The sequence below is a fragment of the Halyomorpha halys genome, unplaced genomic scaffold (assembly GCF_000696795.3).
Source record: "Halyomorpha halys isolate HHAL.00 unplaced genomic scaffold, Hhal_1.1 Scaffold45.1, whole genome shotgun sequence".
Lineage (NCBI taxonomy): Eukaryota > Metazoa > Arthropoda > Insecta > Hemiptera > Pentatomidae > Halyomorpha > Halyomorpha halys.
In genome coordinates, this window is record NW_027113993.1 from 402,557 (window position 1) to 410,272 (window position 7,716).

Here is a 7,716-nt window from a genome sequence, read left to right on the forward strand (position 1 = left end):
CAATGAACATACATCAATAAACTTTAGAATACCTCCGGGTTAGAAGGATTGAGCAATTGTATATACTTATATATTTATATCTGTACCTGCTAAAAATTTTTCCAAAGGAGGGTACAAAAAAAAAAAAAAAATAGGAAAGATCGTGCAGTCTTGACTTTTCCCTTTAGAATAGGATGTCTCTATTTTTCTTATATTTCCTTAGTTTATTTATACAATTTTTTAATATTTCTTATTTACCAATATTTTATTATTGGTAAAAAAAAATAATTTTTTTTTCAAGTATACAGTTTTGAAGTACTTGGAGGAGGATTTTTTAAGAAATTAATTTTAAACTCTTTCAGACTATTTCAATTAGGAGAAGACCAATCTGATATCAAAAACCATTTAATTATACGCTGATTTTCTACATTTAATCGAAATCATCAGTCTTTTCCGAGAGATTGAAACCTTCTAGATACAATAAAACTTGAATATATTGTGAATGTTTTAATCATAACTAGATAATTATATCTACCGTGATAAGTAAAAGTTGTATAAGTCGCATTTTCTTTTCTTCATTTTTGATTTCAATATTTTTTAGTTATCACTTACCCATATATGGAATAAATAGTAAAGGAAATATATTGCGATCTTACAAATTTTCTAATTTGAGTTTTTGACGGAAATACGCCTTTTGGGGACCAGAAATTTTAATTACAGCAAAATGGTCTGTGGGTTTCTGATTTTATGTATGAATAGCTCAAAAACGAAAAGTCATACGAAACTGAAGTAGTATACTTAAGGCAGATGTATGTCTGGGATATATAGTTACATAAAACTGGGATACATACAACATACATAAAAGTTATGGAAACTTTTTTGATAAACTCAGCTAACCACAACAGTCAGTTTATCATGAATTGTCAGTTAATCTCAGAATATCAGGAACAATATAATTATATCAGTAATTTGTCATCCTAATTCAAATAGTTTAACAGTATTTAAATTAAGAATTTTCAAAAAAATCTTCCTCTAAAATATCTATAATTTTAAATAATTAACTATTTTTTATTGTTAAAAGTAATATAAGTGTGTAAATGTGTACTATAAAAGAATTTGACAATTAAATAAAGAAGAAATATGGAGAAAAGGAGACAGCCGTTTAGAGCCTAGAAAACCTGAGGCCATTATCTCTCCCGATTTATTATCTTCCCCTCTAGGGACCCTAAAATAAGAATTATAAAGAAATAGAAAACTAAACATTTTTTCATTCGCCATCCAGGATTACAACTGTAACTTTTTTTTATATATACAAATATTTATATATATCTAAAGGATATTTTTTTAACCAATATCGAATCCAATCCAATCCCGTACTTCCGATCCGTTCAACTGCTGCATTTGATAAATCATTTTTTTCCGAGCTTTCATATCTCTGGAACTCCATTCTCTCTAACATACGTCACGAACCAAACCCTTCCCTCGTTTAAAACCCTTATATTTAATTACCTTATACTTCACCTATATAATTCGATATTATAATAGTACAGATGTTTTTTAATTTTTTTTTTTATCTCTGTATCTAAAATTATTTATATACAATTTTAATATAAGTTATAATTAACGGTGGTCACACTGCATTTTTCCAATAGATGTTGTAAAATTAAAATAACCTTATAATCGTTCGAAAGGGACCTAGTCCCAGAATAATAAACTATTTTCCATTTTATTTCCTTTCAAAATACAAAGAAATAATTATTCTGAAACTTATCAAAGGAAAAAAACCATGACTAAATAAATACCGATGGACATTCCACAGATCCTTTGGATTAAATCAATAAGGTTAAGAGCACTTGTCCAAACTTAATCGCATTCTTACGAGAAATGTAAACTTTCACCATAGGAAAAATTTGGAAAATTCTTGTTAACATCTAAAAATACAATTGAAATTCCCTGAAAAATAATGTTATATACAATTTATTCAAATTGTTTCGATTATAGAATGATTACATTATTTTTTAAATTATTCATTCAATATGGTACTAAAAAGATAAGTTTTATATCTTTGTCTATCATCCGTTAATTAAAGGAAAATCGTTTATAGATGAATTTAATTTTATTTAAATCATTATAAATTCCGAGAAAAATTAGTCACTTTAAAAATATAATAGAACTTTTATAAACTTAAAAAAAAAAAAAAAAAGGAGGAAACTGCATTTTTTCGAAATGACTAACAAGCTAGGAATTATTTGAAATTATGTAGAAAAATAATCCAACAGGAAAATCGGATGCGCTTATCAAAACACCTTATGGTTACGTAAACATTTAATTAAATCTACACCATGAAGGTTCAATAATTAAAAATTTCTAACGAGACAAATATGTGTATACAGAATATCCCAGCATATCCAGGAACCACTATAATCGAAATCCACAATTATTGGAATATTTATTTCATTTTCGCAGTGACATAACTGTGTCATTGATCCCATGGAATGGGTAATTTTTTTTAACGAACTCTGGTAGTAAATCAAAATTTTAATATGATATCGGGCAGTTTTTCTATCCGACGTGTGCTGGAGTCGTAAATCGCCTAAAACTGTTAACAATTTTCGATTGTTTTGACGATGCAAACAATGTAGAAAATCTAAAAAACACTAAAACACAAAATTCTATTTGAGGTAGCAATCGATCATCGTAATTGAGGCTTCATGACAAGGCTCAGTAAGTGCCATTTTTGTTTACCTCTGCCTGCCGAGAAAATTCAAAATCCAAAATCATGCTGACGGATTCTTAATGGAAATTTCATTCTAAAACGATTTTGTAACATACATTCTGTTAATTTTCCTCAATATTTTAGTGTAAATCGTTAGATCAATTGTTTTAGGTTTTAGGTCTTTTGCACCAGCAGCAAGTGAGGGATCATAAAAATTCCTGTATGAATGCGTTTTAAAATCTGATTACTATCAGAATTAGTGAAAAAAAGGATCCTATCCCTTGGAAATTTCAGAGTTAATCGCTCTGGTAAAGAATTAGGGAAGGTTAAATCATTAGCAATAACTCAAAAAATAGACCAAATTTCACATTTAAGCCAAGGTAATATCAAATAAAAAATTCTAAAATTGTAGAGGTTAAGGAGATGGAATATGTAAAGAGGGAGCCCTTCTAAAAACAATAGAATTTCTTGATTAAAATTTAATACAAAATCTTAATAAATGTAATATTTAATAAAATATATAAGAAAAGTGTAAGCTTTGTTTTTTTTATATTTTCCACATTCGTTGAAACTATCATCACTGAAAAAAGGTTAATCTTTGGAATCATCACAATATTTGAAAAGATAACTGTAAATAAAAACAAAAAAATGTTTAAAATTTTTAACAAAGGTGACTGATAAATAATTTTTATTTTCATTTTAATGTGGAAATTTACTAATTAGGGTAATTTGTTGGATTGACCTGGGCAGAATAATCTGCATGAAGTTTTTTAAAAATCATTTCGTTCTAAAATTGTATTAAGATTGTCCCTGCCCGAAACGTCGGACTTATAAATAGAATAAAAATGTTTTCAGACTAAAAAGGATAAAATTTTATTAATTTAAACAATTATATTAATAATAATAAGAGGTCATGTAATGACAGATAATGTTGACTAGCAAAACGTCTAAATTCCTTTGAAGCTCTGTTATAACTAATTGCTTACAACTATTGTTTTTAAGGACAGTTAACAAAATTCAACTAAGGTTTAATCAAAGTCAACAATGAGTTATTGACATCATCCAGGAAAAATAAATTACTGTTCTCACACGAGGAAAACACATTCAAAAAAACAAAATAAGAAAAAATCGAATGAATACTTGGAATGAGGTTGATCTAATTTATTGGGTTTATTTATATCTTATCTTATTCTTTTGTTTCACATTTTATTTTAAAAAAAACAAATAAACCGTGACTGATATAATAGCAAACTGTATTTTAGTCAATCCTATGAACTACTTGAAAAATACAGTTAATCTAAACAATATGAAGAGAATTTGTGGCACTCTATAAATACGGATTGTTCATTTATCATTTTCTAACTAAAGACTAATATTGAGTAGAATTTATATTATGGGGTACCATATTTCCTATCGTGTTCAAAGACTATCTAAGAGACGAAACAGTTTGGCTTAAGTACATAGATATAGAAGAGTTTTTTGTGCAATAATAAATCCAAAAATCAAAGATTACTATAAAGTATAAAATGAGGTTTAAACTGTTATAAGAAATTACCATTAACTACTACTAGGTCTGGAATCGGAGCGGGGGGAATTGATGTTAAAATCAATAACAAAGAACTTTTTTGGTAACGATAAAGCTCATTATAGAAATTTGTTTCCATTGTTACCCAAAACAAGGTATTAATTTCGACTCTTCTCGTATTAAACAATGCTTCTTCTAACTATTTATTTTTCTATTTTAAAGTATAAAATATATAAGAAAAAAATAAAAAGAACTAAAATAATATTAAAACTATTTCTTATGAGCCAACATTTCGCCCCTCTTCCCAGGGCTTCATCAGAGCTAAGAAAGATACAAACAACTAAAATAATGTAATCAGTAAGAGAATAAATAACATGAAATAGAAGTAAACTAAGGTGTGGGTATGATTTTTTTTTTCGTAACCTTTATTTTATTTTTATTTTCCGTCTCTTATCCGACTTCTCAAACAGACAATATAGCGAGTAGGTCGGTTGATGTACGACACATCACAATCTCACAAGAGGAGATCATAACACAAAAAAAGGCAACCCGGACTCACCCCACTAAGACCCCCTTTTTTTTTTTTTTTTCAAATCCTCTTTATTGACATATAATAACAATTACAAATATATGATAATACAGAGTATATATACAAATTACATACTGACTTTGTTTGCCGTATGGCAGTATAAGTTGAGTTACAGGGTCCGCTGAAGGCGGTTTCACATTGGTAACATACTAGTTGGGGGCTTGCATAGAATGGAGAGGGACCATTCCGGCTGGTGGTGGTGGTGTGATGACTTCAAGCTGCAGAGCCCGAAGTCCTTCCCTCGGCGAGGACGTCTACTAAGGGGACAGTGCTTTGCCACCTCCCATGTCTTGGTGGAGGGCCGATATCTCTAAAGAGCGGGTCCACTAAGACCCCTTTTTTTTTCTTTTTTTTTCTAACCTCTTTATTGTTTATATGGTTACATAATACAGAATAATATAATGCAATACATTATACATATCCAAATAACATTATATCTTCGTTTGCCGTATGGCATTATAAGATGAGCAAACATGGTCCGCTGAAGGCAGTTATACATTAGTGGCATGATAGTTGGGGGCTTACAAGAAATGGGGAGGGGCCATTCTGGTTAGTGATGGACTAAGACCCCTTTTTTTTTATTTTCAAATCCTCTTTATTGACATATAATAACAATTACAAATATATGATAATACAGAGTATATATACAAATTACATACTAACTTTGTTTGCCGTATGGCAGTATAAGTTGAGTTACAGGGTCCGCTGAAGGCGGTTTCACATTGGTAACATACTAGTTGGGGGCTTGCATCGAATGGAGAGGGACCATTCCGGCTGGTGGTGGTGTTGTCATGACTTTGAAGTTGCAGAGCCCGAAGTCCTTCCCTCGGCGAGGACGTCTACTAAGGGGACAGTGCTTTGCCACCTCCCAGGTCTTGGTGGAAGGGCGATATCTCTAAAGAGCGGGTCCACTAAGACCCCCAGGGAGCGAAGATCTTATATCGCCTTTGAAATATTTGCTTAAAACGGGAAGAGGAGACTTTAAGACTTTTGAAAAAGCGCCTTAAACTGAAAAACGGCAGGGATTCGATATTTTTTTCTTTTCAGATCTATCGTATTGATCTGCTTCTCTCGAAAGAACGTGAAAAATAAAATAATAATAATGTTCCGAAACGGAGACTTCAGTAAAAATCCATCGAACTTTGGAATTTTGTTTCTGTATAAAAACCAAAAGCATACAATTCGTAAGACTGTCAGAAGCTGTATTATACTTCGAGTTAACTAATATGTATTATTAATAGATAAATCCAATAACTAAAGTGCCTACTGTATATATATATTTCTATTTTTTTAATTTGTGATTATTTCCGTTTTCATTAATTATCCAATACGTTTTTGTACTTCTTTTTTATTTATACTTTTCACTGTACATACAAATATTATTTTCTTTAATTTGCTTTCTCCATTTTTATATAAATTTTCACATTATCATATTTAGCCACACCTTAGTTTACTTTTATTCCATGTTATTTATTCTCTTATATTCTTACATTATTTTAGTTGATTGCTTCTTTTTTAACCTCGAGGAAACCCTACAATGTGGAGCGAAACGTTGGCTCATCATAGTTTTATTACTATTTGAGTTGTTTTGACCGCTCCCGGACTTCCTTTTATATTCTACATACGGCCAATTAACGATCTTTGAAAATAAATAATCATATGCATACATAACTATATGTGTATAACATAGAAGGATTGAGATATATTTAATTTGAGAAATCGTATGTATTTGCTGTTGATATCATATCACTTAAAAGAGAAGTTTTGATATCAGGAATTTCTAGTTTTAATTCTGATAAAAACTGTTACGGTTAAACATAAATTGACAAAGCGATGAAGCTGCTATAAAACTCTCTAATCCTATCTCATTGGCTCTGCTCGTTAATTTAAGTAGGAAATCTAGTGCCCATCATGTCCAGGGTAATGTAATTTTGAGCACTAAACTAAACTTTTATGTCTAAAAACAACATAAAATTTTGTTCAATACGTAACTTGATATCTACAGTACAATTAGAAACGCAAGTTTTTATTATAATTCTGCAACTGTCTTTCAAGGTTCATAAATTCTGCCATTTTGGGAGAATTCCCGTAACCTTGGAATTAATTAAGCAAATCATATATCTAAAATTCGAAATATTTTTAATTACGAAATATGTATTTCTATGATCCCATTAATAATCAATCCATCCGTACAGGAAATAATAAAAATAAAATAATAATAATCAAGCCGAGAAAAAATTCCTTCGTAATAATCTTGCATTTCTCACGCTTATTATGATTAATTTGTATTCAATAGACATTCTTCTAATCTAATATTTTTCATTTTTTCAAATGCAGGAATAAAAAATTATAATTTAAAAAATATATAGATATAACCAGTTTATGCATTACTAAACTATAATTTAGTTCTAAGAAGTTTCTAGCATAAATTATTTCAATAAGCAGGTTTAAATCTGAATAACACAATGATATATTTCTTTGCGATATAAAAAGTGACAGGCGCGATATAAGCTGTTTAAGTAACAAAAAAAACTATGTTGTTTTTCTACATCCATACACATTATGCTTTTTTTAATTCACTCAAAGATTTTCCCAGACTTTAAATAAATAAACACACTTAATAACTGGATTCTTTTATATCAATTTTTTTTTGTACATCTTTGGAATAAAAACCAAGAGTGTAAAAGAAACTCCTTTTCGAAGACCTGTTATCAAACTTAATTTTTAGAAAATAAGAAGCAAAGAAGAATAGCTGAGAATAATTGATAATTCAATAAATTAAAAAAAATTGGAACATGGACATTTTAATTTATCCTAACAATAAAATATTAAAACAATTTTATTGAGTTTGAATTTTTTTTTTGCCGAATTCATTTTTTATTATTAAACATTAATGAAAAAACTGCC

The 7,716-nt window shown here is 29.2% G+C and overlaps 1 protein-coding gene across 4 annotated transcripts in view; it reads right to left on the reverse strand.

The window, feature by feature from the left end:
• LOC106689194 (facilitated trehalose transporter Tret1) overlaps window positions 1–7,716 on the reverse strand; it is a 127,940-nt gene that overhangs the window by 32,494 nt on the left and 87,730 nt on the right. The window contains exon 1 of one of the 4 annotated variants that reach the window (XM_067051235.1): window positions 4,885–5,021. The exons of the other annotated variants lie outside the window; for them this stretch is intronic. The gene's annotated coding sequence lies outside the window, so the exon portion shown is untranslated. Of the gene's footprint in view, window positions 1–4,884; window positions 5,022–7,716 lie in introns of those variants that run through there. 4 annotated transcript variants of the gene reach the window in all.